The sequence below is a fragment of the Schistocerca serialis genome, chromosome 2 (assembly GCF_023864345.2).
Source record: "Schistocerca serialis cubense isolate TAMUIC-IGC-003099 chromosome 2, iqSchSeri2.2, whole genome shotgun sequence".
Lineage (NCBI taxonomy): Eukaryota > Metazoa > Arthropoda > Insecta > Orthoptera > Acrididae > Schistocerca > Schistocerca serialis.
Window position 1 is genome coordinate 1,068,736,140 of NC_064639.1, and position 27,026 is coordinate 1,068,763,165.

The 27,026-nt window shown below is 48.2% G+C and overlaps 42 non-coding genes across 42 annotated transcripts; 22 read left to right on the top strand and 20 right to left on the bottom strand.

Moving 5' to 3' along the window:
- The first annotated feature begins 306 nt into the window (after positions 1 to 306).
- Trnaq-uug (transfer RNA glutamine (anticodon UUG)) lies at positions 307 to 378 on the top strand. Its single transcript has one exon. It is a non-coding gene; the product is annotated as a tRNA-Gln (tRNA).
- A 507-nt stretch (positions 379 to 885) lies between these two features.
- Positions 886 to 957, bottom strand: Trnap-ugg (transfer RNA proline (anticodon UGG)). Its single transcript has one exon. It is a non-coding gene; the product is annotated as a tRNA-Pro (tRNA).
- Positions 958 to 1,514: 557 nt separating this feature from the next.
- Trnaq-uug (transfer RNA glutamine (anticodon UUG)) lies at positions 1,515 to 1,586 on the top strand. Its single transcript has one exon. It is a non-coding gene; the product is annotated as a tRNA-Gln (tRNA).
- Positions 1,587 to 2,093: 507 nt separating this feature from the next.
- Positions 2,094 to 2,165, bottom strand: Trnap-ugg (transfer RNA proline (anticodon UGG)). The gene has a single exon. It is a non-coding gene; the product is annotated as a tRNA-Pro (tRNA).
- A 557-nt stretch (positions 2,166 to 2,722) lies between these two features.
- Trnaq-uug (transfer RNA glutamine (anticodon UUG)) lies at positions 2,723 to 2,798 on the top strand. The gene has a single exon. It is a non-coding gene; the product is annotated as a tRNA-Gln (tRNA).
- A 502-nt stretch (positions 2,799 to 3,300) lies between these two features.
- On the bottom strand, positions 3,301 to 3,372 carry Trnap-ugg (transfer RNA proline (anticodon UGG)). The gene has a single exon. It is a non-coding gene; the product is annotated as a tRNA-Pro (tRNA).
- A 557-nt stretch (positions 3,373 to 3,929) lies between these two features.
- On the top strand, positions 3,930 to 4,001 carry Trnaq-uug (transfer RNA glutamine (anticodon UUG)). The gene has a single exon. It is a non-coding gene; the product is annotated as a tRNA-Gln (tRNA).
- A 507-nt stretch (positions 4,002 to 4,508) lies between these two features.
- On the bottom strand, positions 4,509 to 4,580 carry Trnap-ugg (transfer RNA proline (anticodon UGG)). The gene has a single exon. It is a non-coding gene; the product is annotated as a tRNA-Pro (tRNA).
- A 557-nt stretch (positions 4,581 to 5,137) lies between these two features.
- Positions 5,138 to 5,209, top strand: Trnaq-uug (transfer RNA glutamine (anticodon UUG)). The gene has a single exon. It is a non-coding gene; the product is annotated as a tRNA-Gln (tRNA).
- A 507-nt stretch (positions 5,210 to 5,716) lies between these two features.
- Positions 5,717 to 5,788, bottom strand: Trnap-ugg (transfer RNA proline (anticodon UGG)). The gene has a single exon. It is a non-coding gene; the product is annotated as a tRNA-Pro (tRNA).
- Positions 5,789 to 6,345: 557 nt separating this feature from the next.
- Positions 6,346 to 6,417, top strand: Trnaq-uug (transfer RNA glutamine (anticodon UUG)). Its single transcript has one exon. It is a non-coding gene; the product is annotated as a tRNA-Gln (tRNA).
- Positions 6,418 to 6,924: 507 nt separating this feature from the next.
- On the bottom strand, positions 6,925 to 6,996 carry Trnap-ugg (transfer RNA proline (anticodon UGG)). The gene has a single exon. It is a non-coding gene; the product is annotated as a tRNA-Pro (tRNA).
- Positions 6,997 to 7,553: 557 nt separating this feature from the next.
- Trnaq-uug (transfer RNA glutamine (anticodon UUG)) lies at positions 7,554 to 7,625 on the top strand. The gene has a single exon. It is a non-coding gene; the product is annotated as a tRNA-Gln (tRNA).
- A 507-nt stretch (positions 7,626 to 8,132) lies between these two features.
- Positions 8,133 to 8,204, bottom strand: Trnap-ugg (transfer RNA proline (anticodon UGG)). The gene has a single exon. It is a non-coding gene; the product is annotated as a tRNA-Pro (tRNA).
- Positions 8,205 to 8,761: 557 nt separating this feature from the next.
- Positions 8,762 to 8,833, top strand: Trnaq-uug (transfer RNA glutamine (anticodon UUG)). The gene has a single exon. It is a non-coding gene; the product is annotated as a tRNA-Gln (tRNA).
- Positions 8,834 to 9,340: 507 nt separating this feature from the next.
- Trnap-ugg (transfer RNA proline (anticodon UGG)) lies at positions 9,341 to 9,412 on the bottom strand. Its single transcript has one exon. It is a non-coding gene; the product is annotated as a tRNA-Pro (tRNA).
- A 557-nt stretch (positions 9,413 to 9,969) lies between these two features.
- On the top strand, positions 9,970 to 10,041 carry Trnaq-uug (transfer RNA glutamine (anticodon UUG)). Its single transcript has one exon. It is a non-coding gene; the product is annotated as a tRNA-Gln (tRNA).
- Positions 10,042 to 10,548: 507 nt separating this feature from the next.
- Trnap-ugg (transfer RNA proline (anticodon UGG)) lies at positions 10,549 to 10,620 on the bottom strand. Its single transcript has one exon. It is a non-coding gene; the product is annotated as a tRNA-Pro (tRNA).
- Positions 10,621 to 11,177: 557 nt separating this feature from the next.
- Positions 11,178 to 11,249, top strand: Trnaq-uug (transfer RNA glutamine (anticodon UUG)). Its single transcript has one exon. It is a non-coding gene; the product is annotated as a tRNA-Gln (tRNA).
- A 507-nt stretch (positions 11,250 to 11,756) lies between these two features.
- On the bottom strand, positions 11,757 to 11,828 carry Trnap-ugg (transfer RNA proline (anticodon UGG)). Its single transcript has one exon. It is a non-coding gene; the product is annotated as a tRNA-Pro (tRNA).
- A 557-nt stretch (positions 11,829 to 12,385) lies between these two features.
- Trnaq-uug (transfer RNA glutamine (anticodon UUG)) lies at positions 12,386 to 12,461 on the top strand. The gene has a single exon. It is a non-coding gene; the product is annotated as a tRNA-Gln (tRNA).
- A 1,132-nt stretch (positions 12,462 to 13,593) lies between these two features.
- On the top strand, positions 13,594 to 13,665 carry Trnaq-uug (transfer RNA glutamine (anticodon UUG)). Its single transcript has one exon. It is a non-coding gene; the product is annotated as a tRNA-Gln (tRNA).
- A 507-nt stretch (positions 13,666 to 14,172) lies between these two features.
- On the bottom strand, positions 14,173 to 14,244 carry Trnap-ugg (transfer RNA proline (anticodon UGG)). Its single transcript has one exon. It is a non-coding gene; the product is annotated as a tRNA-Pro (tRNA).
- A 557-nt stretch (positions 14,245 to 14,801) lies between these two features.
- Positions 14,802 to 14,873, top strand: Trnaq-uug (transfer RNA glutamine (anticodon UUG)). The gene has a single exon. It is a non-coding gene; the product is annotated as a tRNA-Gln (tRNA).
- A 506-nt stretch (positions 14,874 to 15,379) lies between these two features.
- On the bottom strand, positions 15,380 to 15,451 carry Trnap-ugg (transfer RNA proline (anticodon UGG)). Its single transcript has one exon. It is a non-coding gene; the product is annotated as a tRNA-Pro (tRNA).
- Positions 15,452 to 16,587: 1,136 nt separating this feature from the next.
- Trnap-ugg (transfer RNA proline (anticodon UGG)) lies at positions 16,588 to 16,659 on the bottom strand. The gene has a single exon. It is a non-coding gene; the product is annotated as a tRNA-Pro (tRNA).
- Positions 16,660 to 17,216: 557 nt separating this feature from the next.
- Positions 17,217 to 17,288, top strand: Trnaq-uug (transfer RNA glutamine (anticodon UUG)). Its single transcript has one exon. It is a non-coding gene; the product is annotated as a tRNA-Gln (tRNA).
- Positions 17,289 to 17,795: 507 nt separating this feature from the next.
- Positions 17,796 to 17,867, bottom strand: Trnap-ugg (transfer RNA proline (anticodon UGG)). The gene has a single exon. It is a non-coding gene; the product is annotated as a tRNA-Pro (tRNA).
- A 557-nt stretch (positions 17,868 to 18,424) lies between these two features.
- On the top strand, positions 18,425 to 18,496 carry Trnaq-uug (transfer RNA glutamine (anticodon UUG)). The gene has a single exon. It is a non-coding gene; the product is annotated as a tRNA-Gln (tRNA).
- Positions 18,497 to 19,003: 507 nt separating this feature from the next.
- On the bottom strand, positions 19,004 to 19,075 carry Trnap-ugg (transfer RNA proline (anticodon UGG)). Its single transcript has one exon. It is a non-coding gene; the product is annotated as a tRNA-Pro (tRNA).
- Positions 19,076 to 19,632: 557 nt separating this feature from the next.
- Trnaq-uug (transfer RNA glutamine (anticodon UUG)) lies at positions 19,633 to 19,704 on the top strand. The gene has a single exon. It is a non-coding gene; the product is annotated as a tRNA-Gln (tRNA).
- A 507-nt stretch (positions 19,705 to 20,211) lies between these two features.
- Trnap-ugg (transfer RNA proline (anticodon UGG)) lies at positions 20,212 to 20,283 on the bottom strand. Its single transcript has one exon. It is a non-coding gene; the product is annotated as a tRNA-Pro (tRNA).
- Positions 20,284 to 20,840: 557 nt separating this feature from the next.
- On the top strand, positions 20,841 to 20,912 carry Trnaq-uug (transfer RNA glutamine (anticodon UUG)). The gene has a single exon. It is a non-coding gene; the product is annotated as a tRNA-Gln (tRNA).
- A 1,136-nt stretch (positions 20,913 to 22,048) lies between these two features.
- On the top strand, positions 22,049 to 22,120 carry Trnaq-uug (transfer RNA glutamine (anticodon UUG)). The gene has a single exon. It is a non-coding gene; the product is annotated as a tRNA-Gln (tRNA).
- Positions 22,121 to 22,627: 507 nt separating this feature from the next.
- Positions 22,628 to 22,699, bottom strand: Trnap-ugg (transfer RNA proline (anticodon UGG)). The gene has a single exon. It is a non-coding gene; the product is annotated as a tRNA-Pro (tRNA).
- Positions 22,700 to 23,256: 557 nt separating this feature from the next.
- Positions 23,257 to 23,328, top strand: Trnaq-uug (transfer RNA glutamine (anticodon UUG)). Its single transcript has one exon. It is a non-coding gene; the product is annotated as a tRNA-Gln (tRNA).
- A 507-nt stretch (positions 23,329 to 23,835) lies between these two features.
- Positions 23,836 to 23,907, bottom strand: Trnap-ugg (transfer RNA proline (anticodon UGG)). The gene has a single exon. It is a non-coding gene; the product is annotated as a tRNA-Pro (tRNA).
- Positions 23,908 to 24,464: 557 nt separating this feature from the next.
- Positions 24,465 to 24,536, top strand: Trnaq-uug (transfer RNA glutamine (anticodon UUG)). Its single transcript has one exon. It is a non-coding gene; the product is annotated as a tRNA-Gln (tRNA).
- Positions 24,537 to 25,043: 507 nt separating this feature from the next.
- Positions 25,044 to 25,115, bottom strand: Trnap-ugg (transfer RNA proline (anticodon UGG)). Its single transcript has one exon. It is a non-coding gene; the product is annotated as a tRNA-Pro (tRNA).
- A 557-nt stretch (positions 25,116 to 25,672) lies between these two features.
- Trnaq-uug (transfer RNA glutamine (anticodon UUG)) lies at positions 25,673 to 25,744 on the top strand. Its single transcript has one exon. It is a non-coding gene; the product is annotated as a tRNA-Gln (tRNA).
- Positions 25,745 to 26,251: 507 nt separating this feature from the next.
- On the bottom strand, positions 26,252 to 26,323 carry Trnap-ugg (transfer RNA proline (anticodon UGG)). The gene has a single exon. It is a non-coding gene; the product is annotated as a tRNA-Pro (tRNA).
- Positions 26,324 to 26,880: 557 nt separating this feature from the next.
- Trnaq-uug (transfer RNA glutamine (anticodon UUG)) lies at positions 26,881 to 26,952 on the top strand. The gene has a single exon. It is a non-coding gene; the product is annotated as a tRNA-Gln (tRNA).
- Positions 26,953 to 27,026: the final 74 nt, after the last annotated feature.

The following is a 27,026-nucleotide window of genomic DNA, read 5'->3' on the forward strand; positions in this document are numbered from 1 at the left end:
CATGCAGTTTTCGACAGTACTCTGTGTCCATAGCTGTTTTCATAGCTAGGCTGCTTCCAGCACAAAGCATCCGCCATACGAAAGTGGCTGTTTCGCGATTTTGATTACCTGATCCTTCGACATCACTTCATGTACGAATACTGGCAAGAATTCTCGCTACATTCGAAGGTGCTCCTTCCACTTCCAGCCTACTTGGTTGCTTCATTAGCCACGCAAACACTTCCTGAGGACCATACGTGTAATGACATCGCATCTTATGGGCTTAATTACATGATACCACTGAATTTAAGAGCGCTACAGGCATCCGGTTCCATGGTGTAATGGTTAGCACTCTGGACTTTGAATCCAGCGATCCGAGTTCGAGTCTCGGTGGAACCTGACGCTGTGTTTTGCGATCGTTTCTAGAAATGTGTACGAGCCGGTGGTTGGAATTGTATGTGCAGAAATTTAACTAGGATCATGAAATGCAAAATGTTAATAGCAGTCCACACGTGAATGGGGAGCGCTCCAAATGCTTATGCTTTTGCTACTAGGATTAATAACGGGACGTAAGGGGTTCAACTGCGAGAAGACGACCTCAGCTGTTCCTCCCCGCAGGAAAGACATCTCACCGTTTTGGGTGCTGCATGCGCATGCATTTACCAAACTTGCATGCGATGTACTAGTTCCTGGGGAACGAATAGAATCGTTGTACGTGCCAGTCTTTACGTATAGATATAAGTAAGCGGAGACGGCTTAATCCTGCCACGTAGATTGCTTTCCATAAGACGCACCTGAGAGTCTCATGGGCCGGTGGCCCGACATGCAGTTTGTCCTGCTGCATGGCTTAATTTCAGAGACTCGCAAGTTTATCGTAGTGCTGGGTTGTCGCGAAAGTGAAAAGTAGGGCCTGTCCGGGATTTGAACCTGGGACCTTCTGCACCCAAAGCAGGAATCATACCCCTAGACCAACAGGCCGCACAAGTAAGCAAGTCCGCACCCCGCCACCTACTGAGATCTTGCCGCACTTGCTACTTGCAGCATCCTAGCTGGACCATATTCTCAAAGAGGTTTCTTAATCTGACACCTACAACATGCGCTGTGCTGAACACCAGTGTATGTGAATGCTGAAAGAGCTGCTTGAGTTGTGTGACAGTATTTCGACCGTGTGTAGTGCAAATGTTATCGTGTCACGAACAATCCGCCCACTACGTAGCGTTCTGTGTCAGCACGCAGTTTTCGACAGTACTCTGTGTCCATAGCTGTTTTCATAGCTAGGCTGCTTCCAGCACAAAGCATCCGCCATACGAAAGTGGCTGTTTCGCGATTTTGATTACCTGATCCTTCGACATCACTTCATGTACGAATACTGGCAAGAATTCTCGCTACATTCGAAGGTGCTCCTTCCACTTCCAGCCTACTTGGTTGCTTCATTAGCCACGCAAACACTTCCTGAGGACCATACGTGTAATGACATCGCATCTTATGGGCTTAATTACATGATACCACTGAATTTAAGAGCGCTACAGGCATCCGGTTCCATGGTGTAATGGTTAGCACTCTGGACTTTGAATCCAGCGATCCGAGTTCGAGTCTCGGTGGAACCTGACGCTGTGTTTTGCGATCGTTTCTAGAAATGTGTACGAGCCGGTGGTTGGAATTGTATGTGCAGAAATTTAACTAGGATCATGAATTGCAAAATGTTAATAGCAGTCAACACGTGAATGGGGAGCGCTCCAAATGCTTATGCTTTTGCTACTAGGATTAATAACGGGACGTAAGGGGTTCAACTGCGAGAAGACGACCTCAGCTGTTCCTCCCCGCAGGAAAGACATCTCACCGTTTTGGGTGCTGCATGCGCATGCATTTACCAAACTTGCATGCGATGTACTAGTTCCTGGGGAACGAATAGAATCGTTGTACGTGCCAGTCTTTACGTATAGATATAAGTAAGCGGAGACGGCTTAATCCTGCCACGTAGATTGCTTTCCATAAGACGCACCTGAGAGTCTCATGGGCCGGTGGCCCGACATGCAGTTTGTCCTGCTGCATGGCTTACTTTCAGAGACTCGCAAGTTTATCGTAGTGCTGGGTTGTCGCGAAAGTGAAAAGTAGGGCCTGTCCGGGATTTGAACCCGAGACCTCCTGCACCCAAAGCAGGAATCATACCCCTAGACCAACAGGCCGCACAAGTAAGCAAGTCTGCACCCCGCCACCTACTGAGATCTTGCCGCACTTGCTACTTGCAGCATCCTAGCTGGACCATATTCTCAAAGAGGTTTCTTAATCTGACACCTACAACATGCGCTGTGCTGAACACCAGTGTATGTGAATGCTGAAAGAGCTGCTTGAGTTGTGTGACAGTATTTCGACCGTGTGTAGTGCAAATGTTATCGTGTCACGAACAATCCGCCCACTACGTAGCGTTCTGTGTCAGCACGCAGTTTTCGACAGTACTCTGTGTCCATAGCTGTTTTCATAGCTAGGCTGCTTCCAGCACAAAGCATCCGCCATACGAAAGTGGCTGTTTCGCGATTTTGATTACCTGATCCTTCGACATCACTTCACGTACGATTACTGGCAAGAATTCTCGCTACATTCGAAGGTGCTCCTTCCACTTCCAGCCTACTTGGTTGCTTCATTAGCCACGCAAACACTTCCTGAGGACCATACGTGTAATGACATCGCATCTTATGGGCTTAATTACATGATACCACTGAATTTAAGAGCGCTACAGGCATCCGGTTCCATGGTGTAATGGTTAGCACTCTGGACTTTGAATCCAGCGATCCGAGTTCGAGTCTCGGTGGAACGTGACGCTGTGTTTTCGATCGTTTCTAGAAATGTGTACGAGCCGGTGGTTGGAATTGTATGTGCAGAAATTTAACTAGGATCATGAAATGCAAAATGTTAATAGCAGTCCACACGTGAATGGGGAGCGCTCCAAATGCTTATGCTTTTGCTACTAGGATTAATAACGGGACGTAAGGGGTTCAACTGCGAGAAGACGACCTCAGCTGTTCCTCCCCGCAGGAAAGACATCTCACCGTTTTGGGTGCTGCATGCGCATGCATTTACCAAACTTGCATGCGATGTACTAGTTCCTGGGGAACGAATAGAATCGTTGTACGTACCAGTCTTTACGTATAGATATAAGTAAGCGGAGACGGCTTAATCCTGCCACGTAGATTGCTTTCCATAAGACGCACCTGAGAGTCTCATGGGCCGGTGGCCCGACATGCAGTTTGTCCTGCTGCATGGCTTACTTTCAGAGACTCGCAAGTTTATCGTAGTGCTGGGTTGTCGCGAAAGTGAAAAGTAGGGCCTGTCCGGGATTTGAACCCGGGACCTCCTGCACCCAAAGCAGGAATCATACCCCTAGACCAACAGGCCGCACAAGTAAGCAAGTCTGCACCCCGCCACCTACTGAGATCTTGCCGCACTTGCTACTTGCAGCATCCTAGCTGGACCATATTCTCAAAGAGGTTTCTTAATCTGACACCTACAACATGCGCTGTGCTGAACACCAGTGTATGTGAATGCTGAAAGAGCTGCTTGAGTTGTGTGACAGTATTTCGACCGTGTGTAGTGCAAATGTTATCGTGTCACGAACAATCCGCCCACTACGTAGCGTTCTGTGTCAGCACGCAGTTTTCGACAGTACTCTGTGTCCATAGCTGTTTTCATAGCTAGGCTGCTTCCAGCACAAAGCATCCGCCATACGAAAGTGGCTGTTTCGCGATTTTGATTACCTGATCCTTCGACATCACTTCATGTACGAATACTGGCAAGAATTCTCGCTACATTCGAAGGTGCTCCTTCCACTTCCAGCCTACTTGGTTGCTTCATTAGCCACGCAAACACTTCCTGAGGACCATACGTGTAATGACATCGCATCTTATGGGCTTAATTACATGATACCACTGAATTTAAGAGCGCTACAGGCATCCGGTTCCATGGTGTAATGGTTAGCACTCTGGACTTTGAATCCAGCGATCCGAGTTCGAGTCTCGGTGGAACCTGACGCTGTGTTTTGCGATCGTTTCTAGAAATGTGTACGAGCCGGTGGTTGGAATTGTATGTGCAGAAATTTAACTAGGATCATGAAATGCAAAATGTTAATAGCAGTCCACACGTGAATGGGGAGCGCTCCAAATGCTTATGCTTTTGCTACTAGGATTAATAACGGGACGTAAGGGGTTCAACTGCGAGAAGACGACCTCAGCTGTTCCTCCCCGCAGGAAAGACATCTCACCGTTTTGGGTGCTGCATGCGCATGCATTTACCAAACTTGCATGCGATGTACTAGTTCCTGGGGAACGAATAGAATCGTTGTACGTGCCAGTCTTTACGTATAGATATAAGTAAGCGGAGACGGCTTAATCCCGCCACGTAGATTGCTTTCCATAAGACGCACCTGAGAGTCTCATGGGCCGGTGGCCCGACATGCAGTTTGTCCTGCTGCATGGCTTACTTTCAGAGACTCGCAAGTTTATCGTAGTGCTGGGTTGTCGCGAAAGTGAAAAGTAGGGCCTGTCCGGGATTTGAACCCGAGACCTCCTGCACCCAAAGCAGGAATCATACCCCTAGACCAACAGGCCGCACAAGTAAGCAAGTCTGCACCCCGCCACCTACTGAGATCTTGCCGCACTTGCTACTTGCAGCATCCTAGCTGGACCATATTCTCAAAGAGGTTTCTTAATCTGACACCTACAACATGCGCTGTGCTGAACACCAGTGTATGTGAATGCTGAAAGAGCTGCTTGAGTTGTGTGACAGTATTTCGACCGTGTGTAGTGCAAATGTTATCGTGTCACGAACAATCCGCCCACTACGTAGCGTTCTGTGTCAGCACGCAGTTTTCGACAGTACTCTGTGTCCATAGCTGTTTTCATAGCTAGGCTGCTTCCAGCACAAAGCATCCGCCATACGAAAGTGGCTGTTTCGCGATTTTGATTACCTGATCCTTCGACATCACTTCATGTACGAATACTGGCAAGAATTCTCGCTACATTCGAAGGTGCTCCTTCCACTTCCAGCCTACTTGGTTGCTTCATTAGCCACGCAAACACTTCCTGAGGACCATACGTGTAATGACATCGCATCTTATGGGCTTAATTACATGATACCACTGAATTTAAGAGCGCTACAGGCATCCGGTTCCATGGTGTAATGGTTAGCACTCTGGACTTTGAATCCAGCGATCCGAGTTCGAGTCTCGGTGGAACATGACGCTGTGTTTTGCGATCGTTTCTAGAAATGTGTACGAGCCGGTGGTTGGAATTGTATGTGCAGAAATTTAACTAGGATCATGAAATGCAAAATGTTAATAGCAGTCCACACGTGAATGGGGAGCGCTCCAAATGCTTATGCTTTTGCTACTAGGATTAATAACGGGACGTAAGGGGTTCAACTGCGAGAAGACGACCTCAGCTGTTCCTCCCCGCAGGAAAGACATCTCACCGTTTTGGGTGCTGCATGCGCATGCATTTACCAAACTTGCATGCGATGTACTAGTTCCTGGGGAACGAATAGAATCGTTGTACGTGCCAGTCTTTACGTATAGATATAAGTAAGCGGAGACGGCTTAATCCTGCCACGTAGATTGCTTTCCATAAGACGCACCTGAGAGTCTCATGGGCCGGTGGCCCGACATGCAGTTTGTCCTGCTGCATGGCTTACTTTCAGAGACTCGCAAGTTTATCGTAGTGCTGGGTTGTCGCGAAAGTGAAAAGTAGGGCCTGTCCGGGATTTGAACCCGAGACCTCCTGCACCCAAAGCAGGAATCATACTCCTAGACCAACAGGCCGCACAAGTAAGCAAGTCTGCACCCCGCCACCTACTGAGATCTTGCCGCACTTGCTACTTGCAGCATCCTAGCTGGACCATATTCTCAAAGAGGTTTCTTAATGTGACACCTACAACATGCGCTGTGCTGAACACCAGTGTATGTGAATGCTGAAAGAGCTGCTTGAGTTGTGTGACAGTATTTCGACCGTGTGTAGTGCAAATGTTATCGTGTCACGAACAATCCGCCCACTACGTAGCGTTCTGTGTCAGCACGCAGTTTTCGACAGTACTCTGTGTCCATAGCTGTTTTCATAGCTAGGCTGCTTCCAGCACAAAGCATCCGCCATACGAAAGTGGCTGTTTCGCGATTTTGATTACCTGATCCTTCGACATCACTTCACGTACGATTACTGGCAAGAATTCTCGCTACATTCGAAGGTGCTCCTTCCACTTCCAGCCTACTTGGTTGCTTCATTAGCCACGCAAACACTTCCTGAGGACCATACGTGTAATGACATCGCATCTTATGGGCTTAATTACATGATACCACTGAATTTAAGAGCGCTACAGGCATCCGGTTCCATGGTGTAATGGTTAGCACTCTGGACTTTGAATCCAGCGATCCGAGTTCGAGTCTCGGTGGAACCTGACGCTGTGTTTTGCGATCGTTTCTAGAAATGTGTACGAGCCGGTGGTTGGAATTGTATGTGCAGAAATTTAACTAGGATCATGAAATGCAAAATGTTAATAGCAGTCCACACGTGAATGGGGAGCGCTCCAAATGCTTATGCTTTTGCTACTAGGATTAATAACGGGACGTAAGGGGTTCAACTGCGAGAAGACGACCTCAGCTGTTCCTCCCCGCAGGAAAGACATCTCACCGTTTTGGGTGCTGCATGCGCATGCATTTACCAAACTTGCATGCGATGTACTAGTTCCTGGGGAACGAATAGAATCGTTGTACGTACCAGTCTTTACGTATAGATATAAGTAAGCGGAGACGGCTTAATCCTGCCACGTAGATTGCTTTCCATAAGACGCACCTGAGAGTCTCATGGGCCGGTGGCCCGACATGCAGTTTGTCCTGCTGCATGGCTTACTTTCAGAGACTCGCAAGTTTATCGTAGTGCTGGGTTGTCGCGAAAGTGAAAAGTAGGGCCTGTCCGGGATTTGAACCCGAGACCTCCTGCACCCAAAGCAGGAATCATACCCCTAGACCAACAGGCCGCACAAGTAAGCAAGTCTGCACCCCGCCACCTACTGAGATCTTGCCGCACTTGCTACTTGCAGCATCCTAGCTGGACCATATTCTCAAAGAGGTTTCTTAATCTGACACCTACAACATGCGCTGTGCTGAACACCAGTGTATGTGAATGCTGAAAGAGCTGCTTGAGTTGTGTGACAGTATTTCGACCGTGTGTAGTGCAAATGTTATCGTGTCACGAACAATCCGCCCACTACGTAGCGTTCTGTGTCAGCACGCAGTTTTCGACAGTACTCTGTGTCCATAGCTGTTTTCATAGCTAGGCTGCTTCCAGCACAAAGCATCCGCCATACGAAAGTGGCTGTTTCGCGATTTTGATTACCTGATCCTTCGACATCACTTCATGTACGAATACTGGCAAGAATTCTCGCTACATTCGAAGGTGCTCCTTCCACTTCCAGCCTACTTGGTTGCTTCATTAGCCACGCAAACACTTCCTGAGGACCATACGTGTAATGACATCGCATCTTATGGGCTTAATTACATGATACCACTGAATTTAAGAGCGCTACAGACATCCGGTTCCATGGTGTAATGGTTAGCACTCTGGACTTTGAATCCAGCGATCCGAGTTCGAGTCTCGGTGGAACCTGACGCTGTGTTTTGCGATCGTTTCTAGAAATGTGTACGAGCCGGTGGTTGGAATTGTATGTGCAGAAATTTAACTAGGATCATGAAATGCAAAATGTTAATAGCAGTCCACACGTGAATGGGGAGCGCTCCAAATGCTTATGCTTTTGCTACTAGGATTAATAACGGGACGTAAGGGGTTCAACTGCGAGAAGACGACCTCAGCTGTTCCTCCCCGCAGGAAAGACATCTCACCGTTTTGGGTGCTGCATGCGCATGCATTTACCAAACTTGCATGCGATGTACTAGTTCCTGGGGAACGAATAGAATCGTTGTACGTGCCAGTCTTTACGTATAGATATAAGTAAGCGGAGACGGCTTAATCCTGCCACGTAGATTGCTTTCCATAAGACGCACCTGAGAGTCTCATGGGCCGGTGGCCCGACATGCAGTTTGTCCTGCTGCATGGCTTACTTTCAGAGACTCGCAAGTTTATCGTAGTGCTGGGTTGTCGCGAAAGTGAAAAGTAGGGCCTGTCCGGGATTTGAACCCGAGACCTCCTGCACCCAAAGCAGGAATCATACCCCTAGACCAACAGGCCGCACAAGTAAGCAAGTCTGCACCCCGCCACCTACTGAGATCTTGCCGCACTTGCTACTTGCAGCATCCTAGCTGGACCATATTCTCAAAGAGGTTTCTTAATCTGACACCTACAACATGCGCTGTGCTGAACACCAGTGTATGTGAATGCTGAAAGAGCTGCTTGAGTTGTGTGACAGTATTTCGACCGTGTGTAGTGCAAATGTTATCGTGTCACGAACAATCCGCCCACTACGTAGCGTTCTGTGTCAGCACGCAGTTTTCGACAGTACTCTGTGTCCATAGCTGTTTTCATAGCTAGGCTGCTTCCAGCACAAAGCATCCGCCATACGAAAGTGGCTGTTTCGCGATTTTGATTACCTGATCCTTCGACATCACTTCACGTACGAATACTGGCAAGAATTCTCGCTACATTCGAAGGTGCTCCTTCCACTTCCAGCCTACTTGGTTGCTTCATTAGCCACGCAAACACTTCCTGAGGACCATACGTGTAATGACATCGCATCTTATGGGCTTAATTACATGATACCACTGAATTTAAGAGCGCTACAGGCATCCGGTTCCATGGTGTAATGGTTAGCACTCTGGACTTTGAATCCAGCGATCCGAGTTCGAGTCTCGGTGGAACCTGACGCTGTGTTTTGCGATCGTTTCTAGAAATGTGTACGAGCCGGTGGTTGGAATTGTATGTGCAGAAATTTAACTAGGATCATGAAATGCAAAATGTTAATAGCAGTCCACACGTGAATGGGGAGCGCTCCAAATGCTTATGCTTTTGCTACTAGGATTAATAACGGGACGTAAGGGGTTCAACTGCGAGAAGACGACCTCAGCTGTTCCTCCCCGCAGGAAAGACATCTCACCGTTTTGGGTGCTGCATGCGCATGCATTTACCAAACTTGCATGCGATGTACTAGTTCCTGGGGAACGAATAGAATCGTTGTACGTGCCAGTCTTTACGTATAGATATAAGTAAGCGGAGACGGCTTAATCCTGCCACGTAGATTGCTTTCCATAAGACGCACCTGAGAGTCTCATGGGCCGGTGGCCCGACATGCAGTTTGTCCTGCTGCATGGCTTAATTTCAGAGACTCGCAAGTTTATCGTAGTGCTGGGTTGTCGCGAAAGTGAAAAGTAGGGCCTGTCCGGGATTTGAACCTGGGACCTTCTGCACCCAAAGCAGGAATCATACCCCTAGACCAACAGGCCGCACAAGTAAGCAAGTCCGCACCCCGCCACCTACTGAGATCTTGCCGCACTTGCTACTTGCAGCATCCTAGCTGGACCATATTCTCAAAGAGGTTTCTTAATCTGACACCTACAACATGCGCTGTGCTGAACACCAGTGTATGTGAATGCTGAAAGAGCTGCTTGAGTTGTGTGACAGTATTTCGACCGTGTGTAGTGCAAATGATATCGTGTCACGAACAATCCGCCCACTACGTAGCGTTCTGTGTCAGCACGCAGTTTTCGACAGTACTCTGTGTCCATAGCTGTTTTCATAGCTAGGCTGCTTCCAGCACAAAGCATCCGCCATACGAAAGTGGCTGTTTCGCGATTTTGATTACCTGATCCTTCGACATCACTTCATGTACGAATACTGGCAAGAATTCTCGCCACATTCGAAGGTGCTCCTTCCACTTCCAGCCTACTTGGTTGCTTCATTAGCCACGCAAACACTTCCTGAGGACCATACGTGTAATGACATCGCATCTTATGGGCTTAATTACATGATACCACTGAATTTAAGAGCGCTACAGGCATCCGGTTCCATGGTGTAATGGTTAGCACTCTGGACTTTGAATCCAGCGATCCGAGTTCGAGTCTCGGTGGAACCTGACGCTGTGTTTTGCGATCGTTTCTAGAAATGTGTACGAGCCGGTGGTTGGAATTGTATGTGCAGAAATTTAACTAGGATCATGAAATGCAAAATGTTAATAGCAGTCCACACGTGAATGGGGAGCGCTCCAAATGCTTATGCTTTTGCTACTAGGATTAATAACGGGACGTAAGGGGTTCAACTGCGAGAAGACGACCTCAGCTGTTCCTCCCCGCAGGAAAGACATCTCACCGTTTTGGGTGCTGCATGCGCATGCATTTACCAAACTTGCATGCGATGTACTAGTTCCTGGGGAACGAATAGAATCGTTGTACGTGCCAGTCTTTACGTATAGATATAAGTAAGCGGAGACGGCTTAATCCTGCCACGTAGATTGCTTTCCATAAGACGCACCTGAGAGTCTCATGGGCCGGTGGCCCGACATGCAGTTTGTCCTGCTGCATGGCTTACTTTCAGAGACTCGCAAGTTTATCGTAGTGCTGGGTTGTCGCGAAAGTGAAAAGTAGGGCCTGTCCGGGATTTGAACCCGAGACCTCCTGCACCCAAAGCAGGAATCATACCCCTAGACCAACAGGCCGCACAAGTAAGCAAGTCTGCACCCCGCCACCTACTGAGATCTTGCCGCACTTGCTACTTGCAGCATCCTAGCTGGACCATATTCTCAAAGAGGTTTCTTAATCTGACACCTACAACATGCGCTGTGCTGAACACCAGTGTATGTGAATGCTGAAAGAGCTGCTTGAGTTGTGTGACAGTATTTCGACCGTGTGTAGTGCAAATGTTATCGTGTCACGAACAATCCGCCCACTACGTAGCGTTCTGTGTCAGCACGCAGTTTTCGACAGTACTCTGTGTCCATAGCTGTTTTCATAGCTAGGCTGCTTCCAGCACAAAGCATCCGCCATACGAAAGTGGCTGTTTCGCGATTTTGATTACCTGATCCTTCGACATCACTTCATGTACGAATACTGGCAAGAATTCTCGCTACATTCGAAGGTGCTCCTTCCACTTCCAGCCTACTTGGTTGCTTCATTAGCCACGCAAACACTTCCTGAGGACCATACGTGTAATGACATCGCATCTTATGGGCTTAATTACATGATACCACTGAATTTAAGAGCGCTACAGGCATCCGGTTCCATGGTGTAATGGTTAACACTCTGGACTTTGAATCCAGCGATCCGAGTTCGAGTCTCGGTGGAACCTGACGCTGTGTTTTGCGATCGTTTCTAGAAATGTGTACGAGCCGGTGGTTGGAATTGTATGTGCAGAAATTTAACTAGGATCATGAAATGCAAAATGTTAATAGCAGTCCACACGTGAATGGGGAGCGCTCCAAATGCTTATGCTTTTGCTACTAGGATTAATAACGGGACGTAAGGGGTTCAACTGCGAGAAGACGACCTCAGCTGTTCCTCCCCGCAGGAAAGACATCTCACCGTTTTGGGTGCTGCATGCGCATGCATTTACCAAACTTGCATGCGATGTACTAGTTCCTGGGGAACGAATAGAATCGTTGTACGTGCCAGTCTTTACGTATAGATATAAGTAAGCGGAGACGGCTTAATCCTGCCACGTAGATTGCTTTCCATAAGACGCACCTGAGAGTCTCATGGGCCGGTGGCCCGACATGCAGTTTGTCCTGCTGCATGGCTTACTTTCAGAGACTCGCAAGTTTATCGTAGTGCTGGGTTGTCGCGAAAGTGAAAAGTAGGGCCTGTCCGGGATTTGAACCCGGGACCTCCTGCACCCAAAGCAGGAATCATACCCCTAGACCAACAGGCCGCACAAGTAAGCAAGTCTGCACCCCGCCACCTACTGAGATCTTGCCGCACTTGCTACTTGCAGCATCCTAGCTGGACCATATTCTCAAAGAGGTTTCTTAATCTGACACCTACAACATGCGCTGTGCTGAACACCAGTGTATGTGAATGCTGAAAGAGCTGCTTGAGTTGTGTGACAGTATTTCGACCGTGTGTAGTGCAAATGTTATCGTGTCACGAACAATCCGCCCACTACGTAGTGTTCTGTGTCAGCACGCAGTTCTCGACAGTACTCTGTGTCCATAGCTGTTTTCATAGCTAGGCTGCTTCCAGCACAAAGCATCCGCCATACGAAAGTGGCTGTTTCGCGATTTTGATTACCTGATCCTTCGACATCACTTCACGTACGAATACTGGCAAGAATTCTCGCTACATTCGAAGGTGCTCCTTCCACTTCCAGCCTACTTGGTTGCTTCATTAGCCACGCAAACACTTCCTGAGGACCATACGTGTAATGACATCGCATCTTATGGGCTTAATTACATGATACCACTGAATTTAAGAGCGCTACAGGCATCCGGTTCCATGGTGTAATGGTTAGCACTCTGGACTTTGAATCCAGCGATCCGAGTTCGAGTCTCGGTGGAACGTGACGCTGTGTTTTGCGATCGTTTCTAGAAATGTGTGCGAGCCGGTGGTTGGAATTGTATGTGCAGAAATTTAACTAGGATCATGAAATGCAAAATGTTAATAGCAGTCCACACGTGAATGGGGAGCGCTCCAAATGCTTATGCTTTTGCTACTAGGATTAATAACGGGACGTAAGGGGTTCAACTGCGAGAAGACGACCTCAGCTGTTCCTCCCCGCAGGAAAGACATCTCACCGTTTTGGGTGCTGCATGCGCATGCATTTACCAAACTTGCATGCGATGTACTAGTTCCTGGGGAACGAATAGAATCGTTGTACGTGCCAGTCTTTACGTATAGATATAAGTAAGCGGAGACGGCTTAATCCTGCCACGTAGATTGCTTTCCATAAGACGCACCTGAGAGTCTCATGGGCCGGTGGCCCGACATGCAGTTCGTCCTGCTGCATGGCTTACTTTCAGAGACTCGCAAGTTTATCGTAGTGCTGGGTTGTCGCGAAAGTGAAAAGTAGGGCCTGTCCGGGATTTGAACCCGGGACCTCCTGCACCCAAAGCAGGAATCATACACCTTGACCAACAGGCCGCACAAGTAAGCAAGTCTGCACCCCGCCACCTACTGAGATCTTGCCGCACTTGCTACTTGCAGCATCCTAGCTGGACCATATTCTCAAAGAGGTTTCTTAATCTGACACCTACAACATGCGCTGTGCTGAACACCAGTGTATGTGAATGCTGAAAGCGCTGCTTGAGTTGTGTGACAGTATTTCGACCGTGTGAAGTGCAAATGTTATCGTGTCACGAACAATCCGCCCACTACGTAGCGTTCTGTGTCAGCACGCAGTTTTCGACAGTACTCTGTGTCCATAGCTGTTTTCATAGCTAGGTTGCTTCCTGCACAAAGCATCCGCCATACGAAAGTGGCTGTTTCGCGATTTTGATTACCTGATCCTTCGACATCACTTCATGTACGAATACTGGCAAGAATTCTCGCTACATTCGAAGGTGCTCCTTCCACTTCCAGCCTACTTGGTTGCTTCATTAGCCACGCAAACACTTCCTGAGGACCATACGTGTAATGACATCGCATCTTATGGGCTTAATTACATGATACCACTGAATTTAAGAGCGCTACAGGCATCCGGTTCCATGGTGTAATGGTTAGCACTCTGGACTTTGAATCCATCGATCCGAGTTCGAGTCTCGGTGGAACCTGACGCTGTGTTTTGCGATCGTTTCTAGAAATGTGTACGAGCCGGTGGTTGGAATTGTATATGCAGAAATTTAACTAGGATCATGAAATGCAAAATGTTAATAGCAGTCCACACGTGAATGGGGAGCGCTCCAAATACTTATGCTTTTGCTACTAGGATTAATAACGGGACGTAAGGGGTTCAACTGCGAGAAGACGACCTCAGCTGTTCCTCCCCGCAGGAAAGACATCTCACCGTTTTGGGTGCTGCATGCGCATGCATTTACCAAACTTGCATGAGATGTACTAGTTCCTGGGGAACGAATAGAATCGTTGTACGTGCCAGTCTTTACGTATAGATATAAGTAAGCGGAGACGGCTTAATCCTGCCACGTAGATTGCTTTCCATAAGACGCACCTGAGAGTCTCATGGGCCGGTGGCCCGACATGCAGTTTGTCCTGCTGCATGGCTTACTTTCAGAGACTCGCAAGTTTATCGTAGTGCTGGGTTGTCGCGAAAGTGAAAAGTAGGGCCTGTCCGGGATTTGAACCCGGGACCTCCTGCACCCAAAGCAGGAATCATACCCCTAGACCAACAGCCCGCACAAGTAAGCAAGTCTGCACCCCGCCACCTACTGAGATCTTGCCGCACTTGCTACTTGCAGCATCCTAGCTGGACCATATTCTCAAAGAGGTTTCTTAATCTGACACCTACAACATGCGCTGTGCTGAACACCAGTGTATGTGAATGCTGAAAGAGCTGCTTGAGTTGTGTGACAGTATTTCGACCGTGTGTAGTGCAAATGTTATCGTGTCACGAACAATCCGCCCACTACGTAGCGTTCTGTGTCAGCACGCAGTTTTCGACAGTACTCTGTGTCCATAGCTGTTTTCATAGCTAGGCTGCTTCCAGCACAAAGCATCCGCCATACGAAAGTGGCTGTTTCGCGATTTTGATTACCTGATCCTTCGACATCACTTCATGTACGAATACTGGCAAGAATTCTCGCTACATTCAAAGGTGCTCCTTCCACTTCCAGCCTACTTGGTTGCTTCATTAGCCACGCAAACACTTCCTGAGGACCATACGTGTAATGACATCGCATCTTATGGGCTTAATTACATGATACCACGGAATTTAAGAGCGCTACAGGCATCCGGTTCCATGGTGTAATGGTTAGCACTCTGGACTTTGAATCCAGCGATCCGAGTTCGAGTCTCGGTGGAACCTGACGCTGTGTTTTGCGATCGTTTCTAGAAATGTGTACGAGCCGGTGGTTGGAATTGTATGTGCAGAAATTTAACTAGGATCATGAAATGCAAAATGTTAATAGCAGTCCACACGTGAATGGGGAGCGCTCCAAATGCTTATGCTTTGCTACTAGGATTAATAACGGGACGTAAGGGGTTCAACTGCGAGAAGACGACCTCAGCTGTTCCTCCCCGCAGGAAAGACATCTCACCGTTTTGGGTGCTGCATGCGCATGCATTTACCAAACTTGCATGCGATGTACTAGTTCCTGGGGAACGAATAGAATCGTTGTACGTGCCAGTCTTTACGTATAGATATAAGTAAGCGGAGTCGGCTTAATCCTGCCACGTAGATTGCTTTCCATAAGACGCACCTGAGAGTCTCATGGGCCGGTGGCCCGACATGCAGTTTGTCCTGCTGCATGGCTTACTTTCAGAGACTCGCAAGTTTATCGTAGTGCTGGGTTGTCGCGAAAGTGAAAAGTAGGGCCTGTCCGGGATTTGAACCCGGGACCTCCTGCACCCAAAGCAGGAATCATACCCCTAGACCAACAGGCCGCACAAGTAAGCAAGTCTGCACCCCGCCACCTACTGAGATCTTGCCGCACTTGCTACTTGCAGCATCCTAGCTGGACCATATTCTCAAAGAGGTTTCTTAATCTGACACCTACAACATGCGCTGTGCTGAACACCAGTGTATGTGAATGCTGAAAGAGCTGCTTGAGTTGTGTGACAGTATTTCGACCGTGTGTAGTGCAAATGTTATCGTGTCACGAACAATCCGCCCACTACGTAGCGTTCTGTGTCAGCACGCAGTTTTCGACAGTACTCTGTGTCCATAGCTGTTTTCATAGCTAGGTTGCTTCCTGCACAAAGCATCCGCCATACGAAAGTGGCTGTTTCGCGATTTTGATTACCTGATCCTTCGACATCACTTCATGTACGAATACTGGCAAGAATTCTCGCTACATTCGAAGGTGCTCCTTCCACTTCCAGCCTACTTGGTTGCTTCATTAGCCACGCAAACACTTCCTGAGGACCATACGTGTAATGACATCGCATCTTATGGGCTTAATTACATGATACCACTAAATTTAAGAGCGCTACAGGCATCCGGTTCCATGGTGTAATGGTTAGCACTCTGGACTTTGAATCCAGCGATCCGAGTTCGTGTCTCCGTGGAACCTGACGCTGTGTTTTGCGATCGTTTCTAGAAATGTGTACGAGCCGGTGGTTGGAATTGTATATGCAGAAATTTAACTAGGATCATGAAATGCAAAATGTTAATAGCAGTCCACACGTGAATGGGGAGCGCTCCAAATACTTATGCTTTTGCTACTAGGATTAATAACGGGACGTAAGGGGTTCAACTGCGAGAAGACGACCTCAGCTGTTCCTCCCCGCAGGAAAGACATCTCACCGTTTTGGGTGCTGCATGCGCATGCATTTACCAAACTTGCATGAGATGTACTAGTTCCTGGGGAACGAATAGAATCGTTGTACGTGCCAGTCTTTACGTATAGATATAAGTAAGCGGAGACGGCTTAATCCTGCCACGTAGATTGCTTTCCATAAGACGCACCTGAGAGTCTCATGGGCCGGTGGCCCGACATGCAGTTTGTCCTGCTGCATGGCTTACTTTCAGAGACTCGCAAGTTTATCGTAGTGCTGGGTTGTCGCGAAAGTGAAAAGTAGGGCCTGTCCGGGACTTGAACCCGGGACCTCCTGCACCCAAAGCAGGAATCATACCCCTAGACCAACAGCCCGCACAAGTAAGCAAGTCTGCACCCCGCCACCTACTGAGATCTTGCCGCACTTGCTACTTGCAGCATCCTAGCTGGACCATATTCTCAAAGAGGTTTCTTAATCTGACACCTACAACATGCGCTGTGCTGAACACCAGTGTATGTGAATGCTGAAAGAGCTGCTTGAGTTGTGTGACAGTATTTCGACCGTGTGTAGTGCAAATGTTATCGTGTCACGAACAATCCGCCCACTACGTAGCGTTCTGTGTCAGCACGCAGTTTTCGACAGTACTCTGTGTCCATAGCTGTTTTCATAGCTAGGCTGCTTCCAGCACAAAGCATCCGCCATACGAAAGTGGCTGTTTCGCGATTTTGATTACCTGATCCTTCGACATCACTTCATGTACGAATACTGGCAAGAATTCTCGCTACATTCAAAGGTGCTCCTTCCACTTCCAGCCTACTTGGTTGCTTCATTAGCCACGCAAACACTTCCTGAGGACCATACGTGTAATGACATCGCATCTTATGGGCTTAATTACATGATACCACGGAATTTAAGAGCGCTACAGGCATCCGGTTCCATGGTGTAATGGTTAGCACTCTGGACTTTGAATCCAGCGATCCGAGTTCGAGTCTCGGTGGAACCTGACGCTGTGTTTTGCGATCGTTTCTAGAAATGTGTACGAGCCGGTGGTTGGAATTGTATGTGCAGAAATTTAACTAGGATCATGAAATGCAAAATGTTAATAGCAGTCCACACGTGAATGGGGAGCGCTCCAAATGCTTATGCTTTTGCTACTAGGATTAATAACGGGACGTAAGGGGTTCAACTGCGAGAAGACGACCTCAGCTGTTCCTCCCCGCAGGAAAGACATCTCACCGTTTTGGGTGCTGCATGCGCATGCATTTACCAAACTTGCATGCGATGTACTAGTTCCTGGGGAACGAATAGAATCGTTGTACGTGCCAGTCTTTACGTATAGATATAAGTAAGCGGAGTCGGCTTAATCCTGCCACGTAGATTGCTTTCCATAAGACGCACCTGAGAGTCTCATGGGCCGGTGGCCCGACATGCAGTTTGTCCTGCTGCATGGCTTACTTTCAGAGACTCGCAAGTTTATCGTAGTGCTGGGTTGTCGCGAAAGTGAAAAGTAGGGCCTGTCCGGGATTTGAACCCGGGACCTCCTGCACCCAAAGCAGGAATCATACCCCTAGACCAACAGGCCGCACAAGTAAGCAAGTCTGCACCCCGCCACCTACTGAGATCTTGCCGCACTTGCTACTTGCAGCATCCTAGCTGGACCATATTCTCAAAGAGGTTTCTTAATCTGACACCTACAACATGCGCTGTGCTGAACACCAGTGTATGTGAATGCTGAAAGAGCTGCTTGAGTTGTGTGACAGTATTTCGACCGTGTGTAGTGCAAATGTTATCGTGTCACGAACAATCCGCCCACTACGTAGCGTTCTGTGTCAGCACGCAGTTTTCGACAGTACTCTGTGTCCATAGCTGTTTTCATAGCTAGGCTGCTTCCAGCACAAAGCATCCGCCATACGAAAGTGGCTGTTTCGCGATTTTGATTACCTGATCCTTCGACATCACTTCATGTACGAATACTGGCAAGAATTCTCGCTACATTCGAAGGTGCTCCTTCCACTTCCAGCCTACTTGGTTGCTTCATTAGCCACGCAAACACTTCCTGAGGACCATACGTGTAATGACATCGCATCTTATGGGCATAATTACATGATACCACTGAATTTAAGAGCGCTACAGGCATCCGGTTCCATGGTGTAATGGTTAGCACTCTGGACTTTGAATCCAGCGATCAGAGTTCGAGTCTCGGTGGAACCTGACGCTGTGTTTTGCGATCGTTTCTAGAAATGTGTACGAGCCGGTGGTTGGAATTGTATATGCAGAAATTTAACTAGGATCATGAAATGCAAAATGTTAATAGCAGTCCACACGTGAATGGGGAGCGCACCAAATGCTTATGCTTTTGCTACTAGGATTAATAACGGGACGTAAGGGGTTCAACTGCGAGAAGACGACCTCAGCTGTTCCTCCCCGCAGGAAAGACATCTCACCGTTTTGGGTGCTGCATGCGCATGCATTTACCAAACTTGCATGCGATGTACTAGTTCCTGGGGAACGAATAGAATCGTTGTACGTGCCAGTCTTTACGTATAGATATAAGTAAGCGGAGACGGCTTAATCCTGCCACGTAGATTGCTTTCCATAAGACGCACCTGAGAGTCTCATGGGCCGGTGGCCCGACATGCAGTTTGTCCTCCTGCATGGCTTACTTTCAGAGACTCGCAAGTTTATCGTAGTGCTGGGTTGTCGCGAAAGTGAAAAGTAGGGCCTGTCCGGGATTTGAACCCGGGACCTCCTGCACCCAAAGCAGGAATCATACCCCTAGACCAACAGGCCGCACAAGTAAGCAAGTCTGCACCCCGCCACCTACTGAGATCTTGCCGCACTTGCTACTTGCAGCATCCTAGCTGGACCATATTCTCAAAGAGGTTTCTTAATCTGACACCTACAACATGCGCTGTGCTGAACACCAGTGTATGTGAATGCTGAAAGAGCTGCTTGAGTTGTGTGACAGTATTTCGACCGTGTGTAGTGCAAATGTTATCGTGTCACGAACAATCCGCCCACTACGTAGCGTTCTGTGTCAGCACGCAGTTTTCGACAGTACTCTGTGTCCATAGCTGTTTTCATAGCTAGGCTGCTTCCAGCACAAAGCATCCGCCATACGAAAGTGGCTGTTTCGCGATTTTGATTACCTGATCCTTCGACATCACTTCATGTACGAATACTGGCAAGAATTCTCGCTACATTCAAAGGTGCTCCTTCCACTTCCAGCCTACTTGGTTGCTTCATTAGCCACGCAAACACTTCCTGAGGACCATACGTGTAATGACATCGCATCTTATGGGCTTAATTACATGATACCACGGAATTTAAGAGCGCTACAGGCATCCGGTTCCATGGTGTAATGGTTAGCACTCTGGACTTTGAATCCAGCGATCCGAGTTCGAGTCTCGGTGGAACCTGACGCTGTGTTTTGCGATCGTTTCTAGAAATGTGTACGAGCCGGTGGTTGGAATTGTATGTGCAGAAATTTAACTAGGATCATGAAATGCAAAATGTTAATAGCAGTCCACACGTGAATGGGGAGCGCTCCAAATGCTTATGCTTTTGCTACTAGGATTAATAACGGGACGTAAGGGGTTCAACTGCGAGAAGACGACCTCAGCTGTTCCTCCCCGCAGGAAAGACATCTCACCGTTTTGGGTGCTGCATGCGCATGCATTTACCAAACTTGCATGCGATGTACTAGTTCCTGGGGAACGAATAGAATCGTTGTACGTGCCAGTCTTTACGTATAGATATAAGTAAGCGGAGTCGGCTTAATCCTGCCACGTAGATTGCTTTCCATAAGACGCACCTGAGAGTCTCATGGGCCGGTGGCCCGACATGCAGTTTGTCCTGCTGCATGGCTTACTTTCAGAGACTCGCAAGTTTATCGTAGTGCTGGGTTGTCGCGAAAGTGAAAAGTAGGGCCTGTCCGGGATTTGAACCCGGGACCTCCTGCACCCAAAGCAGGAATCATACCCCTAGACCAACAGGCCGCACAAGTAAGCAAGTCTGCACCCCGCCACCTACTGAGATCTTGCCGCACTTGCTACTTGCAGCATCCTAGCTGGACCATATTCTCAAAGAGGTTTCTTAATCTGACACCTACAACATGCGCTGTGCTGAACACCAGTGTATGTGAATGCTGAAAGAGCTGCTTGAGTTGTGTGACAGTATTTCGACCGTGTGTAGTGCAAATGTTATCGTGTCACGAACAATCCGCCCACTACGTAGCGTTCTGTGTCAGCACGCAGTTTTCGACAGTACTCTGTGTCCATAGCTGTTTTCATAGCTAGGCTGCTTCCAGCACAAAGCATCCGCCATACGAAAGTGGCTGTTTCGCGATTTTGATTACCTGATCCTTCGACATCACTTCATGTACGAATACTGGCAAGAATTCTCGCTACATTCAAAGGTGCTCCTTCCACTTCCAGCCTACTTGGTTGCTTCATTAGCCACGCAAACACTTCCTGAGGACCATACGTGTAATGACATCGCATCTTATGGGCTTAATTACATGATACCACGGAATTTAAGAGCGCTACAGGCATCCGGTTCCATGGTGTAATGGTTAGCACTCTGGACTTTGAATCCAGCGATCCGAGTTCGAGTCTCGGTGGAACCTGACGCTGTGTTTTGCGATCGTTTCTAGAAATGTGTACGAGCCGGTGGTTGGAATTGTATGTGCAGAAATTTAACTAGGATCATGAAATGCAAAATGTTAATAGCAGTCCACACGTGAATGGGGAGCGCTCCAAATGCTTATGCTTTTGCTACTAGGATTAATAACGGGACGTAAGGGGTTCAACTGCGAGAAGACGACCTCAGCTGTTCCTCCCCGCAGGAAAGACATCTCACCGTTTTGGGTGCTGCATGCGCATGCATTTACCAAACTTGCATGCGATGTACTAGTTCCTGGGGAACGAATAGAATCGTTGTACGTGCCAGTCTTTACGTATAGATATAAGTAAGCGGAGTCGGCTTAATCCTGCCACGTAGATTGCTTTCCATAAGACGCACCTGAGAGTCTCATGGGCCGGTGGCCCGACATGCAGTTTGTCCTGCTGCATGGCTTACTTTCAGAGACTCGCAAGTTTATCGTAGTGCTGGGTTGTCGCGAAAGTGAAAAGTAGGGCCTGTCCGGGATTTGAACCCGGGACCTCCTGCACCCAAAGCAGGAATCATACACCTTGACCAACAGGCCGCACAAGTAAGCAAGTCTGCACCCCGCCATCTACTGAGATCTTGCCGCACTTGCTAGTTGCAGCATCCTATCTGGACCATATTCTCAAAGAGGTTTCTTAATCTGACACCTACAACATGCGCTGTGCTGAACACCAGTGTATGTGAATGCTGAAAGCGCTGCTTGAGTTGTGTGACAGTATTTCGACCGTGTGGAGTGCAAATGTTATCGTGTCACGAACAATCCGCCCACTACGTAGCGTTCTGTGTCAGCACGCAGTTTTCGACAGTACTCTGTGTCCAAAGCTGTTTTCATAGCTAGGTTGCTTCCTGCACAAAGCATCCGCCATACGAAAGTGGCTGTTTCGCGATTTTGATTACCTGATCCTTCGACATCACTTCATGTACGAATACTGGCAAGAATTCTCGCTACATTCGAAGGTGCTCCTTCCACTTCCAGCCTACTTGGTTGCTTCATTAGCCACGCAAACACTTCCTGAGGACCATACGTGTAATGACATCGCATCTTATGGGCTTAATTACATGATACCACTGAATTTAAGAGCGCTACAGGCATCCGGTTCCATGGTGTAATGGTTAGCACTCTGGACTTTGAATCCAGCGATCCGAGTTCGAGTCTCGGTGGAACCTGACGCTGTGTTTTGCGATCGTTTCTAGAAATGTGTACGAGCCGGTGGTTGGAATTGTATATGCAGAAATTTAACTAGGATCATGAAATGCAAAATGTTAATAGCAGTCCATACGTGAATGGGGAGCGCTCCAAATACTTATGCTTTTGCTACTAGGATTAATAACGGGACGTAAGGGGTTCAACTGCGAGAAGACGACCTCAGCTGTTCCTCCCCGCAGGAAAGACATCTCACCGTTTTGGGTGCTGCATGCGCATGCATTTACCAAACTTGCATGCGATGTACTAGTTCCTGGGGAACGAATAGAATCGTTGTACGTGCCAGTCTTTACGTATAGATATAAGTAAGCGGAGACGGCTTAATCCTGCCACGTAGATTGCTTTCCATAAGACGCACCTGAGAGTCTCATGGGCCGGTGGCCCGACATGCAGTTTGTCCTGCTGCATGGCTTACTTTCAGAGACTCGCAAGTTTATCGTAGTGCTGGGTTGTCGCGAAAGTGAAAAGTAGGGCCTGTCCGGGATTTGAACCCGGGACCTCCTGCACCCAAAGCAGGAATCATACCCCTAGACCAACAGGCCGCACAAGTAAGCAAGTCTGCACCCCGCCACCTACTGAGATCTTGCCGCACTTGCTACTTGCAGCATCCTAGCTGGACCATATTCTCAAAGAGGTTTCTTAATCTGACACCTACAACATGCGCTGTGCTGAACACCAGTGTATGTGAATGCTGAAAGAGCTGCTTGAGTTGTGTGACAGTATTTCGACCGTGTGTAGTGCAAATGTTATCGTGTCACGAACAATCCGCCCACTACGTAGCGTTCTGTGTCAGCACGCAGTTTTCGACAGTACTCTGTGTCCATAGCTGTTTTCATAGCTAGGCTGCTTCCAGCACAAAGCATCCGCCATACGAAAGTGGCTGTTTCGCGATTTTGATTACCTGATCCTTCGACATCACTTCATGTACGAATACTGGCAAGAATTCTCGCTACATTCAAAGGTGCTCCTTCCACTTCCAGCCTACTTGGTTGCTTCATTAGCCACGCAAACACTTCCTGAGGACCATACGTGTAATGACATCGCATCTTATGGGCTTAATTACATGATACCACGGAATTTAAGAGCGCTACAGGCATCCGGTTCCATGGTGTAATGGTTAGCACTCTGGACTTTGAATCCAGCGATCCGAGTTCGAGTCTCGGTGGAACCTGACGCTGTGTTTTGCGATCGTTTCTAGAAATGTGTACGAGCCGGTGGTTGGAATTGTATGTGCAGAAATTTAACTAGGATCATGAAATGCAAAATGTTAATAGCAGTCCACACGTGAATGGGGAGCGCTCCAAATGCTTATGCTTTTGCTACTAGGATTAATAACGGGACGTAAGGGGTTCAACTGCGAGAAGACGACCTCAGCTGTTCCTCCCCGCAGGAAAGACATCTCACCGTTTTGGGTGCTGCATGCGCATGCATTTACCAAACTTGCATGCGATGTACTAGTTCCTGGGGAACGAATAGAATCGTTGTACGTGCCAGTCTTTACGTATAGATATAAGTAAGCGGAGTCGGCTTAATCCTGCCACGTAGATTGCTTTCCATAAGACGCACCTGAGAGTCTCATGGGCCGGTGGCCCGACATGCAGTTTGTCCTGCTGCATGGCTTACTTTCAGAGACTCGCAAGTTTATCGTAGTGCTGGGTTGTCGCGAAAGTGAAAAGTAGGGCCTGTCCGGGATTTGAACCCGGGACCTCCTGCACCCAAAGCAGGAATCATACCCCTAGACCAACAGGCCGCACAAGTAAGCAAGTCTGCACCCCGCCACCTACTGAGATCTTGCCGCACTTGCTACTTGCAGCATCCTAGCTGGACCATATTCTCAAAGAGGTTTCTTAATCTGACACCTACAACATGCGCTGTGCTGAACACCAGTGTATGTGAATGCTGAAAGAGCTGCTTGAGTTGTGTGACAGTATTTCGACCGTGTGTAGTGCAAATGTTATCGTGTCACGAACAATCCGCCCACTACGTAGCGTTCTGTGTCAGCACGCAGTTTTCGACAGTACTCTGTGTCCATAGCTGTTTTCATAGCTAGGCTGCTTCCAGCACAAAGCATCCGCCATACGAAAGTGGCTGTTTCGCGATTTTGATTACCTGATCCTTCGACATCACTTCATGTACGAATACTGGCAAGAATTCTCGCTACATTCAAAGGTGCTCCTTCCACTTCCAGCCTACTTGGTTGCTTCATTAGCCACGCAAACACTTCCTGAGGACCATACGTGTAATGACATCGCATCTTATGGGCTTAATTACATGATACCACGGAATTTAAGAGCGCTACAGGCATCCGGTTCCATGGTGTAATGGTTAGCACTCTGGACTTTGAATCCAGCGATCCGAGTTCGAGTCTCGGTGGAACCTGACGCTGTGTTTTGCGATCGTTTCTAGAAATGTGTACGAGCCGGTGGTTGGAATTGTATGTGCAGAAATTTAACTAGGATCATGAAATGCAAAATGTTAATAGCAGTCCACACGTGAATGGGGAGCGCTCCAAATGCTTATGCTTTTGCTACTAGGATTAATAACGGGACGTAAGGGGTTCAACTGCGAGAAGACGACCTCAGCTGTTCCTCCCCGCAGGAAAGACATCTCACCGTTTTGGGTGCTGCATGCGCATGCATTTACCAAACTTGCATGCGATGTACTAGTTCCTGGGGAACGAATAGAATCGTTGTACGTGCCAGTCTTTACGTATAGATATAAGTAAGCGGAGTCGGCTTAATCCTGCCACGTAGATTGCTTTCCATAAGACGCACCTGAGAGTCTCATGGGCCGGTGGCCCGACATGCAGTTTGTCCTGCTGCATGGCTTACTTTCAGAGACTCGCAAGTTTATCGTAGTGCTGGGTTGTCGCGAAAGTGAAAAGTAGGGCCTGTCCGGGATTTGAACCCGGGACCTCCTGCACCCAAAGCAGGAATCATACCCCTAGACCAACAGGCCGCACAAGTAAGCAAGTCTGCACCCCGCCACCTACTGAGATCTTGCCGCACTTGCTACTTGCAGCATCCTAGCTGGACCATATTCTCAAAGAGGTTTCTTAATCTGACACCTACAACATGCGCTGTGCTGAACACCAGTGTATGTGAATGCTGAAAGAGCTGCTTGAGTTGTGTGACAGTATTTCGACCGTGTGTAGTGCAAATGTTATCGTGTCACGAACAATCCGCCCACTACGTAGCGTTCTGTGTCAGCACGCAGTTTTCGACAGTACTCTGTGTCCATAGCTGTTTTCATAGCTAGGCTGCTTCCAGCACAAAGCATCCGCCATACGAAAGTGGCTGTTTCGCGATTTTGATTACCTGATCCTTCGACATCACTTCATGTACGAATACTGGCAAGAATTCTCGCTACATTCGAAGGTGCTCCTTCCACTTCCAGCCTACTTGGTTGCTTCATTAGCCACGCAAACACTTCCTGAGGACCATACGTGTAATGACATCGCATCTTATGGGCTTAATTACATGATACCACTGAATTTAAGAGCGCTACAGGCATCTGGTTACATGGTGTAATGGTTAGCACTCTGGACTTTGAATCCAGCAATCCGAGTTCGAGTCTCGGTGGAACCTGACGCTGTGTTTTGCGATCGTTTCTAGAAATGTGTACGAGCCGGTGGTTGGAATTGTATGTGCAGAAATTTAACTAGGATCATGAAATGCAAAATGTTAATAGCAGTCCACACGTGAATGGGGAGCGCTCCAAATGCTTATGCTTTTGCTACTAGGATTAATAACGGGACGTAAGGGGTTCAACTGCGAGAAGACGACCTCAGCTGTTCCTCCCCGCAGGAAAGACATCTCACCGTTTTGGGTGCTGCATGCGCATGCATTTACCAAACTTGCATGCGATGTACTAGTTCCTGGGGAACGAATAGAATCGTTGTACGTGCCAGTCTTTACGTATAGATATAAGTAAGCGGAGACGGCTTAATCCTGCCACGTAGATTGCTTTCCATAAGACGCACCTGAGAGTCTCATGGGCCGGTGGCCCGACATGCAGTTTGTCCTGCTGCATGGCTTACTTTCAGAGACTCGCAAGTTTATCGTAGTGCTGGGTTGTCGCGAAAGTGAAAAGTAGGGCCTGTCCGGGATTTGAACCCGGGACCTCCTGCACCCAAAGCAGGAATCATACCCCTAGACCAACAGGCCGCACAAGTAAGCAAGTCTGCACCCCGCCACCTACTGAGATCTTGCCGCACTTGCTACTTGCAGCATCCTAGCTGGACCATATTCTCAAAGAGGTTTCTTAATCTGACACCTACAACATGCGCTGTGCTGAACACCAGTGTATGTGAATGCTGAAAGAGCTGCTTGAGTTGTGTGACAGTATTTCGACCGTGTGTAGTGCAAATGTTATCGTGTCACGAACAATCCGCCCACTACGTAGCGTTCTGTGTCAGCACGCAGTTTTCGACAGTACTCTGTGTCCATAGCTGTTTTCATAGCTAGGCTGCTTCCAGCACAAAGCATCCGCCATACGAAAGTGGCTGTTTCGCGATTTTGATTACCTGATCCTTCGACATCACTTCATGTACGAATACTGGCAAGAATTCTCGCTACATTCGAAGGTGCTCCTTCCACTTCCAGCCTACTTGGTTGCTTCATTAGCCACGCAAACACTTCCTGAGGACCATACGTGTAATGACATCGCATCTTATGGGCTTAATTACATGATACCACTGAATTTAAGAGCGCTACAGGCATCTGGTTACATGGTGTAATGGTTAGCACTCTGGACTTTGAATCCAGCAATCCGAGTTCGAGTCTCGGTGGAACCTGACGCTGTGTTTTGCGATCGTTTCTAGAAATGTGTACGAGCCGGTGGTTGGAATTGTATGTGCAGAAATTTAAC